General features: G+C 37.1%; 1 protein-coding gene across 1 annotated transcript in view; it reads left to right on the forward strand.

Moving 5' to 3' along the window:
- Nucleotides 1–13,028: 13,028 nt before the first annotated feature.
- Nucleotides 13,029–15,186, forward strand: part of LOC106056491 (cyclic nucleotide-gated cation channel beta-1-like) — a 260,095-nt gene continuing 257,937 nt past the window's right edge. Inside the window, exon 1 of the mRNA XM_056012728.1 lies at nucleotides 13,029–14,293. The gene's annotated coding sequence lies outside the window, so the exon portion shown is untranslated. The remainder of the gene's footprint in view (nucleotides 14,294–15,186) is intronic.

The raw sequence follows: 15,186 nt of genomic DNA on the forward strand, positions 1-15,186 counted from the left end.
CTTATTGTTGACTTAAAAAGATTGGTTGCAGTAAAGATATACAACACAACACACTCTGTTGTCTCCATATGTTGCATCGAAGTAATCGCCCTTATCTGGAGGAACAGATACATTGAAGATACATTATTGGTTGGTATGTTGTACATTCAGAGGTATTCTGCTTATTTATTTTTGGAAGATGATGTAGAGACACAGTTCAATGAACAGAACGATAGGACTGTGTAAAAAAAAAAGTTAATTAAAGGGGCATAAAAGAATAATTATAACCACATTAAATCCATTTTTATATAGCGCATTTTTCATGCTACAGTTTGTTCTGTGTATGAAGGTCCAAAATCCTTTAAGGCCATGGAGGGGGGGAGGGGAATGTAGGAGAAGGTTTCCTTGCTGTCTTTTAGGAAGCTCGACTAGGTACTAGAACTCGAGTTCCTTAGATACACAGATTTACAGTTAGCCTTTAAATAATAATAGACAGTTTAAATGTATCATTTGGGGCTTATAAAAGTGTTGTAATGTATCAATATTTCATAGATACTACAGTAAAACTTTATAGAATAGGAAATATTAAAATATAGACCTCACTACCGTTAAATAGAGATATCCCTCATAATTTTGTAATAAACATTTGCGATTGATTTAGTCACCGTAACTTCCTCTTTTATGCAATACCTCTATTCCAATTGAACTTCTTGGAACATGGAAGCTGGAGGGTGAGGGGGGAACACGGAAGCGGTTCTCAAAAACGGCTCTAACAATTTTCCTAAAAAATTTAACAGTTGATGTAAATCGCTGAGAAAATAATTATCAGCTCATTGGCCACATGGGTAAAACACTAGCTTGACCGTTATAATTTTTCAAAGTAAAAAAAATAAATAAATATAATTTTGGCTAGAGAACTAGAGCTAGACCCAGATCAAAAATCGATTTTCAAAGGACTATCGCGTTCTTGAAAGGACTATCGCTTTCGGGAATTTCAGAATGTAAGGCCTTAAGATTTAAGAGTTTAAAAAAATTAATGTTTAAGAAAATTGTGCGCATCGTCTTCTTAGTCTAGATCTAAATGCTTATCATTGGACTATTATAAAGTGTAGTAGATCTATACTTTCCAGAGGGGGGTGGGGGAATGCGATGGAGTGAATAATGTTCGTTCCATTAATTTTTTGACCTACCATTCATTAGATCTAGTAATTAAGAGAAAAACAATTTAAAAAAAAAGAGTTACAAAAACAGTTTGTGTGGAAACACAAACTCAAAATCGGCCCCCGAAGTGGTCCACTCAAGCAGGTAAAAAGGCAAGTTTCAATATTTTCAGAAAGAATAGCAGAAACTATGAACTATTGACGATCCATAACTATAACCTCCTCAGTCTATACGAAAAGAAGAGGCGTGCTCGTGTCGAAAGTGTTGCTGATACTGTTGTATTGGTAGTTCGACTTGATACCACAGGATACGGAGATTTATTACTGTTATTATTATTATCTTGTTAATATTAATATGTAGTCATTGGACTAATAGTTATGAATATATAGTGAAATCCTAGGTGTCATTCACAAAGACAGCACCACGAATGAAGAGATTAGAAACAGGATTAATACAGCAATTGGACTACTCGATGACCTGCTAATTACCGTCAAAAAAATATAAACTCAAACTCTATAGTCACATCACAAGGTCCTTGGGGCTCGCAAGGACCTTCCTTCAAGGAACAGTACCAGGAAGAAGATGAAGAGGAAAACGATGGGAAGACAACATCAAAGAATGGACAGACCTATCAGTGAATGAAACTCTATCAAAGGCAAGGGACAGATAGGAATGGAGAAAGACGGTTGACATATCTTGTGTGGTGCCCCAATGGTCCATCAGACTAAGGGATAGGTGAATGTGAAGTTAAATGTGAACCTGGTCTAACTGATCTTGTTGAATGAAGTACAAGCTCGATACTTCGCTGACATTGTGTATTTTAAATTTATATTTTTTTTATATATATATTTTAAGTTGTATATATGAGGTATTGTCTTTAAAAAAATGTGTCTTTTTTTTAAATATAATTTTCTTGTTTACATTCTAGTTTTTATTATGTTTTTTTTTTTCGTTAATCGATAAAATCAAGTACGAGCAACAGGGTAGAGGGCGTCATGATTGAACATATAGAAGAAACGCAAGAAGCTAAAAGAATAAAAGAAAGAGAGAGAGAGAGAGAGATCTTTAAAACAATGTCAAGAACTTTTTATATATTTTTTTCAAAGACCACTGTTGCCAACTATGGAACAAATTATAAATCTGACAGTACAGGAAATGTCTTATACTTTTTACAATACATCGATTGTTAACAGTTTCTTGATTCTGTACAGCAGAAACACTGGTTATTTAAAGTTATCCTCCTTAGATGCAAGCCTCCAGTAAAATAACCATTTTACTTTACATAAAACAAGAATACAAAAGGATTATAAACTCGAAGGCGGTCTCTATCTGTTTCGCCCATGGGTTTGTTGTATTGGCAGGTAAAACGGCAAGTGGTGAAATAGTTGACACTTGTTTATGTTTGTGCATCGTCACGAGAATGTGTTCACAACATTGATTTAGTGTGCCACTGTCTGTCAGTTCATGTGTCGTTCTAGTTTAATAAAGCTTTATTTTAGGTTACTCTCCAGTGCAGTGCATAGCTATGATGGGGGGGGGGGGGGAATTGGGGGGGGGGGGAGATTGGCAAATACTCCCGGGCTCCCACTTGAGGCAGGGCAGGCCTTAGGGCACTGCAACCTATGCGGCCGCCGTGGGCCAAGCTTATTTATAGACATTGCGCTTAATCTAGTTGTAAAATATTTTAAAATTAAGCCATTGTAACTTATAACAGGGTTTCCGCGGTCTCTTGATTTTCCAGGAGCTCCTCGTAATCTCCAGAAATTGCAAAGTATACGAAAAAGTCAGGAAAATCTCCTGAAATTATTTAAATATCCTGAAAACTCAAAACATGTACTGAAAATTAGACATAATTGTAATTTTTGGGAGTCATTCAATATGGAGAATATCAATCCTACTAGCGATTAAAAATAAAAAACGCATGTCAGCATACATTTTTAAAAAAATAATAGGGAGAGTTTTAAGGGCGAATTTTAACCAAAACAGTAAGTTCCAATAGATAATTTACTGTAATAGTCCATGACGTTTAAATATGGATCTAAATCTATCTCGATCTCTTAGTAAAAAAATCAAAAGCGATATTTTGCTAGTCGATAGTAAATCTAAAAAGCAGATCTGAATGTTTATCGGCTTTGGAAATCTACCTTCTATTGAAGATGGCTCGTAAAGTTAATTTGACCGTGATTTTGCACTTAGTAAAGTATGATTTAAATGCAGAGACGAATTTATTTTCTAACAAAAAATTTTACTTTTCACTTATTATCCTTATCCCTACTCAGACTTGGCCCCGAGCAATCCGTTTCGCATAGGGCCCAGCATAGGGCCCCTGTAGGACCGGCCCTGACTTGAGGGAGTGTTCAATTTTTGTTTCCATTAAATATTAAATATTACGCCATTATCTCATGTAATGATGTCGGATGTCAAAATGCAGGGGCCCTTAATTCTTATTACAGCAGGTTTCGATATTTTCAGCATGAGTATCAGAAATAATATCTATAACTACAAAGCACCACATTACTACCTCGGAATCTACAATTTGCTTACAAACTATAATACGCTTAATAACAACTTTTCTATATGGTGAACAATAGATTACACACTTCCACCAGAGACTCCATTAATTGTTTTAGTGGCTATTATAAGACGAAAAGTCAGCAACCCGAAAGCAAAGCTTATATAGAAAAACAAAGAATGCAAAAGAAAGATAACTGTGTTGATTAGACAAATTTTTATTGGTTATTGCCCTTTAGCTAATCTGCCGGTAAAATTTAAATCTTGAGCGTGTAGAAAAATAAACATAGTGTGAAAGTACTAGAGTAGATACCATTACATCACCACCACCATCTTTGTAAAAATGTATTGTTACTGATAGAACAATTTTATATATTGTGTACTGTTATGAAAACAAAAAAACACACACACAAAAAACAACAAAACAAAAAAAAACGACTGACCTGTTTAGGATATAACAAAAACTAAACGGTGGATGATCAGAGAATTCACTGATCCACCTAACCATTGTACGCTCCGCAATATCTTCAAATGAGATCTTCAATATTATTTCTAATTTTGACAGCTAAACGTCACGGACAGATGTGCGGACGTACAGACCACACAAAACTAAGAGCGGTTTTTTCCCCTTTTGGAGTCCGCTTTAAAAAAAATCAGAAAGGGATATAAGCATGTATATACTATACTGTAGTATACTATAATGATTTGTTTCCCCTGATTTTAATGTCGACACTAACTTCGAAAATTTGAATGATTTAAAATTATTATTTTTTTACTGTGCATTCCAATCTTAAAATAACTGAAACAAACTTTTAAAGCGCGAGTTGAAACTGCATAAAAGATATAAGATTTCACAAATATCGTATCGTTTTTTTAATATATTGAAGTCCCAATTTCGCGATATTGTAAGATTCAGCCATAGACTATATATAAATATATGTAATATATAGTCTATGGATTCAGCTAAACAATGGAGTATTTAGTTTCTCAGAGTAGACATTTCCCTCAGTTTTAAGTGACTGTTATTTTAAAGACACAAGATTGTTCTGGAAAAAAAGCGTGTTTCCTTCTATTGTGACGGTGGGATGTTGGAGGCCATTGGTTGTGAATTATGCAGTATAGCTAGCATTGTCCACAGTCGGTCTTAGTTCAGGGCATTTTCCTGACATATGGAATAAGAAATGTATCTTATCTTTGTGAGTCTTTCTGAGTTCAAAGACAAACAAAAGAAAAAACAAAACCTCCGTTATCTTTTAAAAGTGACTTATAACAGTCTGTATTCTCAAATAAACTACTTTTGTCTTCGAATTGCGAATGGATGTATTACTTATGATAGCCCTTATTCCATGTATAGCATGATAACAAGGCTTGTCTTCGAATCAGTAGATTAATGAGGAATGCAGTATTTCCTGTGGCTACTGTGACCAACATATTTTGATATATCCAGGGCAAGCACAACCATTGCCCGCCGGTGGTCGATTAAGATTGTCTTTTCGCCGTCTGCGTCTGTCGTCTGCAGCGGATTTTCTTTTGGTCTCAAATGTGTATCCCGCGGCCTTTGTGAGTGACCTCCAGCCGTCTCGTTCTGAAGCCGCATGCAACCAGGTGCTCTCTTCTATGTCAGCTAAGGCAAGTTGGCGCCTAAGCTGGTCTTTAAAGCGTTTCCGTAGGGCACCTCTGTCACGTCGACCACCTTTTAACTCACCCAAAAAGACTGCGTTTGGCATACGTTCGTACCCCATGTGGGATACATGCCCTGCAAAGCGGAACTGCCGGACCATAAGAAGTCCCTCTATGTATAGCATAATGTTAAAGTAATTCATGTTTTTATGTAATTGGCCTACACTCTCATCAATTGTGTACATGGATTTCTAGTAGATGTAGTTAATTGTTCCAGTTGTTTATGGAACACTTATTCAAGCCTCGCGGAACACTAGGGTTCCACGGAGCACAGTTTGGGAAACACTGGAGTAGGCTTGGTAAAGGAGCTTTACTTTGTAGAGGAATGTCAGAAGCAATGAAATAAATTCCCAGTATCAATACACCAAACCTACTCCTGTCAATTTGAAGGAGAGAACTAGACAAAAAGCCCATAGCACAAGATATCAAAAATGAAAGTGAAGCTGGATTGGACACACTCTTCGAAAACCAGCAACCAATGTTGCAAGGTAGGCACTTGATTGGAATCCACAAGGAAAGAAGAAAGTGGGCAGACCCAAGCAAACCTGGAAGAGGTCAGTCATCAGTGAGGCTGAGGATATCGGAATGACATGGGAGCAGATGAAGAAAGCTGCTCAGAACCGATGGAGAGGTGTGGTTGCGGCTCAATACTACCCTGGAAGTGCAACGATTAATAAGTTGTTAAGTTATACACCAGACCTAGTCGGTGGCTAAATATTTGTTATCAAATTACCATTGTTACAATTGCTTATAATTATTATTCTTGAGTGGTCGTAGCACTGGCACAGTTAGGCTCGGTTAGGCTCGGTTAGGCTCGGTTAGGCCATCTCATTTGACAGTGAATGAGAGACAACTAAACAAAAGACTCTGAAAACAGAAAAATAGGAAGAAGAGGGAAAAAAAAGTATTTTGATTAATTGGCCAGTGTCCCGACTTGAGTCACCGTCCACCCTAGTCCAGACCAGAAGCGCCCCCCCCCCCCCCCCAACGTTTCCCTGTTGTCAAAAGCGTTCGCCCCGCTTTGCATAGGCGGTCATGACATTTCGCCTCGCCCGTGTGCTAGCGAAGACGGAGCGCCTCTCTGTGAAGAGACTCACCCCCCTCCCCCCCCCCCCGCCCTCCCTCAAAGCAGCGCGTCGCTAAGATTTCTCAGACACTGTCAAGCCATCCTTCATCCTTCTGTCTCTCTCCCTACCCCGCCACTTCTTTCTCGCTCTTTCTTTCTGTTCTTCTTCGTCCACTGTATTACAGAGGCATGGGGGGGGGTTTAGAGTGAGAGAGAGAGAGAAAAGTTAAAAAAACAACAACAAAGAAAGAGAAAGACACACACACACAGCCACACAAGGACACGTTACTCACACGCTGTCTCGTTTCCTCTATCGCGCGCGAGTCCAGCGTCTCGCTGACTGCCCCCTTCAACTCTCCGATTCACGTGGCCAGGAATATCAGATAAAGTTCTAGTCCCCCCCTTAACCCCCCCCCCCGATCTCCACTCCCCCCCTCTTCCTTCGCCTCTTGGATACTCAAATATTAAGTAACTCGTCTTAGTCTTTCCTCACTAGAGGGCAAACGAAAATATTAAGACTGCTAATAATCATAATACAAGAGAAGAGAAGAAATAGAAGGAAATAGAAAAGGAGGAGCGAGAGAGAGAAAGAGAGGGAGAGAAGAGGAGAAGGAAGACGATTCCACGAGTGGCCTCCTCGTGATAAGGGAGACAAATCAGAAGATGGCGACTTCATCGCTGAAAAGTCCAACCAGATGTCAACCAGTTCCACTGCCCTGGGATTGTTTCAAAACGCAGGGATCAGGGGATCGCATCTAGATGCTTCCGTCCTTCTTCCTAGCTGGTCTATGTGGTTCGTCAGTTGGTTCGTTTGTTTGTTCCAGCACGCGACGTGATCATTTCACGCTGTCGCTCGCCATGGATTAATTAAACCCTTGATTAAATATTTACCATTGTGGATGCTTGGAATGCTGAAATCCAAACAGATGGATTTCTGACGGACCTGCGAATGGATTTCTAAAGTGCAAAGTAAGCCGCTTGATTCTATCTTCTTCTGTCGTTCATTCACAGTGCGTAGTTGGATATTTTATTTGCATTCTATGCAGTTATGAAAGCGGTAGGATACAATTACATGTTATAATTCTCTTTAGTCTACTGTTAGAACTATAAACTCAGAAATAGCGGGTAGTATTAAAGATAGTTCCCCTTTCAGACGTTGCGGTCTATCGGGCAGATGATGTTAAGGTAATTGATTAACGAGCAGGGTGTTATGTGGCCAGCACAAAGACCAACAAGACAGCAGATAGAGCTTTTCATATATCAGATGAACTTTTTATTCATAAGTACTCTTTTCAAAAAGGGCGGGGTAGCTGAGTGGTTAAGCGGTTGGCTTCGGAACCTGAGGTCCTGGGTTCAAATCTCGGTGAAGACTGTCATACTGAATTTCAGAATTTTCGGGGCGCCCATGAGTCCAGCCAACTCTAAAGGGTACCTGACTTTAGTTGGGGAAAGTAAAGGCTGTTGGTCATTGTGCTTGCCACATGATACGCTGCTCGTTAACCGTTGGCCGCAGAAACAGATACCTTAATATAAAAAAATATACTTTATAAACTTTGGCCCATAAGGCTCAGGGCACAAGTAATACAATTAATATCACGTACAAATTAAAACCCCACTAATTTTGTTATTCAATTATAAACAAAATGAAGCGAATTTTGAGAAAAAAAAAATAATTTGCGAGTGATATTGCTAATCAATAATGATTCATTAATAATTCATTCAATCAGTAAAAATCATGGATGGTCGTAGGAACGCACGTTTGACACGATAGTCCAGGGTTCGAACCTTGTTCGCCATCCTGCATGAGTTTGGGAATGGGACGCACTAATTTTCATTTGTCAAGAAATAATATAATATAATATAATATAATATAATATAATATAATATAATATAATATAATATAATATAATATAATATAATATAATATAATATAATATAATATAATATAATATAATATAATATAATATAATATAATATAATATAATATAATTGTCACAGATGAATGTGTGTATGTATGTATAATCTATTTTTACAATCTGCGCGAATGACCGGAAGTGTGTTTTGTTTTCAGACAGAGACCAGCGTGTGTGATATGCAGTAAAGCTGATTAAAGTTTATGTGTTTAATCTAGTGGTTTCATTGTTTTATTTCGTTAACTAGAACTGAACCAAGGACACCTAGACATATCGAGACCTAAGGTAGATTCTATCGAGTTATAAGTATAAATAGAATAGGAAAGCTGTGACATATTTGGGGGCTAATTCTTGTTTTATAATCGTGTTTTTATGTATAATTGTAAAATTGATTATAATTTTAGGAGGGGCGAGATGTCACGGATGAAATAAAAAAAAAAGATGTTCGGAAAATAAGGTTACTAGCATTACCCACCAGCTACGCCCGTTGATTTGTTCCAAGGCTATATATTGTTTATTTTCTTATTTCATTCAGCAACTGCTCAGATAATACTTTGACCGTACCCTCCCACTCTTTTTTTTTTTTTTGCATTTTCTATAAAACTGCCCGCCTTTTAACAGCCCCCCCCCCCCGTTTGGACAGTATATTCTATTATATGTTGAGTTGAACCAAGTGTTACATCTTATCTTAGGATCAAGGGTATAAATTCTATTCCACTTTTATGTAGATACTAATTACTAATTATAAATTATAAGATAAGGCTAGTCTTTGAGTCCGAAGATTAGTGAGGAATGCATTATTTCCAGTGGCTGCACAGTCCCAGCTGAGACCTACATATTTTGCCACATCCAGTGCAAGCATAACCATTCTCCGCAGGTGGTCGATTTAGATTTTCTTTTCGTCGTCTGCGTTTGTCATCGGCAACATATTTTCTTTTGGTCTCAAATGTAATTATAAATTATAAACTGTTCGAAAAACACTATTTTAAAAATATATTAATTTTTTTTTCAAATTAAAGTATTGTACAATTAGACATATCCACCACTGACCTTCTGTGTCTGACACTCTACCGACTGAGATAACCGGTTGTTATTGAAATCTGTGAAAATTACTCATAAAAACTAAAATTAAAGTATGCATTTGTAATTTAAAAAAATGGCGGATTTTCTTAAAAAGGTTGGGTTGTAACTGCGAATAAGGAATCGTTTTCGGTAAATTTAACCGCTGCGGTGATATGTCAATCAGGCCCTTGCATTCACACACATATAGTAGATAGATAGATAGATAGATAGATAGATAGATAGATAGATAGATAGATAGATAGATAGATAGATAGATAGATAGATAGATAGATAGATAGATACATACATACATACATACATACATACATACATACATACATACATACATACATACATACATACATAGATACATAGATAGATACATACATAGATACGAAGGGAAATCCTAATTGATATTTTATCACAAGTCTTAGGAATTCCAAAGAAAGTCAAAGGACTGGGTCACTGCGAGCACATGACATCGCCATCTAATGTTAATGTTTTTCTACCTAATTATCGCCATCTAAATGTCAGGCAGCTGCTGGATGTAATCGTTACTGGATCATTAATTCTCATCACTTGTCAATCATTCGGAGACGTTGAAGCTGAGCAGGCTTTTAGTGTCACATGACCAGGCAGTAAGTGTGTCTGCTGATTTGAATCATTACAGACTATAAACTTAAACCGACCCTTTGAGTTAGTTCGATGTCTTTAAAACATTCAAAATAAAGAAATATTTGAATGATTTTTCCAAGTAAACAAATTATTATCTGGACTTATCTTTTCTAGTCATTTTTTTGGGGTGTTACTTTGTTGTATTTGTTTTATAATTAGACCTTCCTTCTTAGATAAGCTTTTTTTCTCGTACGGACTTAACAGCCCAACACAAGAATATAATGTGCCAAGCGTTTGTTATATTATCAGTTATTGGTATGATTATTAAGTTTATATGTCGTCCTCTCTAGTTGAATGGCGAAAAGAAAATCTAAATCGACCTCCTGCGGACAATGGTTATGCTTGCCTTGGATTTGGCAAAATATGTAGGTCACAGCAGCGCAGCCTCGGGAAATACTGCAGTCTTCACCTCTCTTCGGACTCGAAGACAAGCCTTATTAGTTCAATGGGAAGTTTTCAATATAAATTTTAATGCCAATTATCTGCTTAAAAAATGGAACGCTTATATTAAATCTGCTGTTTGTTTCTAGTATGTTTGAATGTTTGCAATTGATTTTTTCGACCATTTCGAATCGTCATCAAAGTTTGCCTACAAGCTCGTGCTCGATGACATCACATTAATCAATCCAAATATCAGCTGTATTACTTTAATCAATGGATCCTAATTAATAAATTTTATTTTTATGTAGAAAATGTACTACGCTAAGAGGAGATAAGTCGTGGGGGGGTAGGTTAATCCTAACACTACACATCTGTGTGCATTCTCTTGGAGAATTGTAAGGCCCAAGTGTGACACACGTTCGTTTAATGTTGGAGTTGTCAGACCGTTGCGTTGTTGAAGTAGAAACAATGGTCGAAAATAATTGTGAAAGTTTAGGATAATCTCACTTGAACTCATAGTAAACACACCTAAGGCTTTGATTTTAAAAGTATATATTTAATGGTTTTAGTGCGTTTCAGTATAGGCATTATTGTTATTTTGAAATACATATACTTTTTAAAATATATATTATTTTTAAGATACTTATGTTTTCTTTGAGGACTCCATCTGTGTCATTTGACCTCACTAGAAACAATCTTTTCACTTTTCAAATGTGCAACTACTTTCGTGACTAAATAGGCACAGGTTGGGCAGATGTAATCACCAGGTGCCGTTGCACTTTCACCCTTCTTTCTACTTCTGCTGTGTATGACATCTGCAGTCCGGGATCTTTCTTTTATGCTCGCTCTCCAGTGACACTTTTTGCAAACGGTTAGTGTCGATTTTTGAAGAGCTTCATGTCGCGTTTGCATACAACCGTATACTTTAAAAGTGGGCGACCAGCGGCTCTTCTGCCTTCTGTTAGATCATAGTACAGAATGTCTTGTGGAAGTCGACCTTGTGACACTCTATGCTCGTTACTAAACCAGTCAAGGCGTCTGCTGCTGATAACAGTGCGATTTCATGGCACCCTGCTCTTCGTAGCACTTCCTCATTTGGTTATTTTATCTTGCTACTTTAAAAAAAAATATTTTCACCTTAGGCACCGGCTTTTTTTTCTGTCATGAATAGATTGACCATGTTTCACTTCCGTATAGCAGAATACACAGGTCTGTAAGACTAATACTTTGGTATTGTGAGCCAGCAAGGTATTGTCCCACAATTTTTTTTTTATTTATTTTTGCAGCCGTGACATGGCGCCCATCGCCTTGGCTATCCTGTTTTGGATGGGTTTTTTTACCCACCAGAACTTTGTTGGATATGATGGATCCAAGATAACAAAAAATGGTCAACAATGTCCAGTGATTGGCAGTTACTAAAATGCAGTAAATTAATTGGGGGCTATATAGTAACAACAAAGTAAAAAAAAAATAAAAGTTGAAAAAGGTAGCTTGGGAAAGATCCTTGCATGAACTCACAAAACATACTGTCAAAGACGCTAAAATGAAAGATCACTATTATATCAATCAATATGTTAAGAGAAACTGTTGATCTTCATAACAATGGGGTTTGAAGATGGTAATTGGTGACCCTTTTTTTCTTTGGTCGTGATGCTGCTTTAGAGAGCATCTCTAATATGGTCAAAATAATTTCGTTTTTGTGCTGCAAACTCAAGAGATTTAATTCTACGGTGCTGAAAAATGAAATAATTAATCACATGGATGGATGCGTGGGTGTGCGGTATTGGCTCTGGACTGTTGTTTTTTTCTTTTGTATTGTTACGAATCTCACTATCCAGGCTCTCTTCAAACTGCACCACACGACACAACGAACCTAAAGAACCTCACAACTCAGGGCTCCAAAGTATCAGTAGCAATCTAATTTCAAATACATTACAACACTGTACAGTTGGCTACAATATTGCACTAACTGTCCAAAAACCTAGCCTTGCTCAGCCTGTCTTCACACACCGTACTGGTCACATAGCGAGGTAACGTGAAGTGTCTTGACTCAAACACACCTGCTCTTATATAGGGTCTCTAGTGGCCTTCCAGAACCGGATGGAACGTCGCTTGACCACTCAGGTTGATTACAATCGCCGTGACTTGCGTGCGTAATATTTACACACAGGTCGTTGCCGAACTGGCGTGTACTATCACTGGTCACGGTTGACCGCTCGTCTAGCGCCGGACTGGGGAGATTTGCGTAGGCTAAAAACACACACAGCCTACGACCATCTGTGTCACCACCGAGTTTGTAACAGTATCATAGGTCCCACGTTCTAACCTTGCACCCTACCCGCGTCATCTCCCGTCGTCCTGCTAGAGGTTTCAGCCAGGGTGTAATTGTCTTCAGAATCCTAAGGGGCATAGTAAATTATTTATTACAAAAATTTGTGTAGATATATCTTTTTAACTTATCAGCACATCCTATATCCTGTACCACATAGACCCCCCAAAAAAAATGTCTAGAATTTTCAGCCATTAATGTGAATCCCCTGTAGGTTTTTATGATGAGGTTATGATTAAGTCGCTGTATGTCTCTCAGTGTGTGTCTCAGTGTGAGTCTCAGTCTTTACCTCATTGTCTTGTTCTCTTGAAGCTAGTGATCTCGGTATAGGGTCTTCTTTTTTATGTTTACAGTCCTTAAGCTAAAATTCGTAATTTTGTGTATAAGAAATAATTGGGGGGAAAAAGGGAGCTAATCTATTGAAAGACTTTGAGAAAATAAAACAACATTCATGTTTTTGAGTAAAATAAACAACAACCAAAGAACATAATTTTTAAAAAGTGAAAAAAACAACAACACATATACAACATAATTCCCTCAGTCCTTAAATTTAAAGTTGCTAGCAGTGGCGTAGCAATGGATTTGGGGGCCGGGTAGCTTGGCCTCTTTAGGTACCCGTGCATTTTGACATGAGATAATGTACTTAATAAATATAGAAGTCTGATCTGTATAACAGTGACAATACTATCACTAATTTAAATAACAACATGAAGAGCAAGATAACATGGGCCACTTCTAATATGGAATTTAAACAAAAAAATTGAACACTCATTTGGGGGACCCTCAAGATGGGGCCTGGGGAATTTTCAAATTTTGGACTCCCCCCCCCCCAACTTAGCTACGCCACTTGATGCTATTTTGGATGAAAAAAATCACATAAATAGCAACAATTAAGAAATAATTACTTAAAAAAACAAAACTTGGCTGGCAAATATAAAAAAAATAAATAAATAAAAAAAACTAGCTAGAAATCCATCTAATAAACCGTAAGATCTGAAAGGTGGTACTTTACTTTTTTACTATAGATTAATTAAACCAAGCTAATGAATATAAATAAAACCGAGATATCAAAAATACAGTAGAACCGGCAATTGAGACAAGAAAAAAATTAAAACATTAAAATTTAGCAATAAACTTAAAAAGAGATTTTGAGACCGAAAAAAAAAAGAACGAGACATAAAAAACAAAACAGAAAAAAATCCAAACCATGGAATTGAATTTTTAAAAACACTTACAAAAGTGCAACCCCAAAAAACGCAAATTAATCAGTTAAACCGGGGTTGTTCCGTCAACGCTACAATCTATGTCAGTCTAGGTTTTTTTTTTTTTGTTTTTTGTGTGTGTTTGTTTTCCTGAAGCTCTCATTGTTGCTTTCACTCAATTGGATTCTGGGAAAAGTTTCGAGAGTTGGATTTCATGAAGCTTAACTGTGGACATACACAATTCTCCAATTCTTCAGAGTTTTCTTGTTGTTGTTTTTTTTATATTCCCAATACAAGAGTGATGTTCTAGAAACGGATAGCCGACCTTCGAGAGGTAAGTAAGCTACAATATCTTTGCTGTTGATTTATTCTTTAAATCTTTTTATCTTTCCCATAAGATCTGTGTTGTTTACATAACACAGTTAGAGTAACAAAAAAAAAAAAAGAAGGGAAAAAAATAGGGAGATAAATCGTGAGTTTTTAAGCAATAAATATTTACATTAGACCAGAGCAACACCATTAGTCAAATCACCATAGATAGAAACAATACAGGATAGAAGAATATCGGGATCTTGAGGGCGGGTCTGAGTACACCCAGCTCTAATGGGTACCTCACGTTAGTTGAGGAAAAATATAGGTGGGTGGTCGTTGTGCTGGCCACATGACGCCCTCTTTAACCGTGGGCCATAAAAAAGAGGACCTTTACATCATCTACCTCGTTAGATCGCATGGTCTGAAAGGAATACTATACTTTGCCTTTATAACAAGTAAATATTCCTATTTGACACTTTCCTAATGAAATACTCAGAGAGACAGAAAGATGAATGCACATTTCTTATACCATATGCTGGGACGAATTCTTAGACTTTCTATTTCTTCTCTAGCGCCATTGGAACATGGAACTGGTCGCCAGGATCATTAAAGAAAACCAATGACTTAGGAGAATTAGTCTTTAATTAACATGCACGACTAGATTAAAAAAAAATAGATACGCGTAAGACGCAATTATCTTCTTTAAATAGTGTCTGGAATTTATGGGAGATTTTCAAGTTCAACTCAAAATGTCAAGGACGCTAAATTGACCCCCATCGTTTCCAACTTTAAAAATAAGTGCTAAAATTTGTATAATATGTTATATGAATGCACCAGCCTAAAATCGGATACTACACAATTCTATTCCTGTGGCATCTTTTTTAAAGAACATTAGCAGCTCTGGACGACATGAAT

Source organism: Biomphalaria glabrata, chromosome 15, assembly GCF_947242115.1.
Source record: "Biomphalaria glabrata chromosome 15, xgBioGlab47.1, whole genome shotgun sequence".
NCBI lineage: Eukaryota > Metazoa > Mollusca > Gastropoda > Planorbidae > Biomphalaria > Biomphalaria glabrata.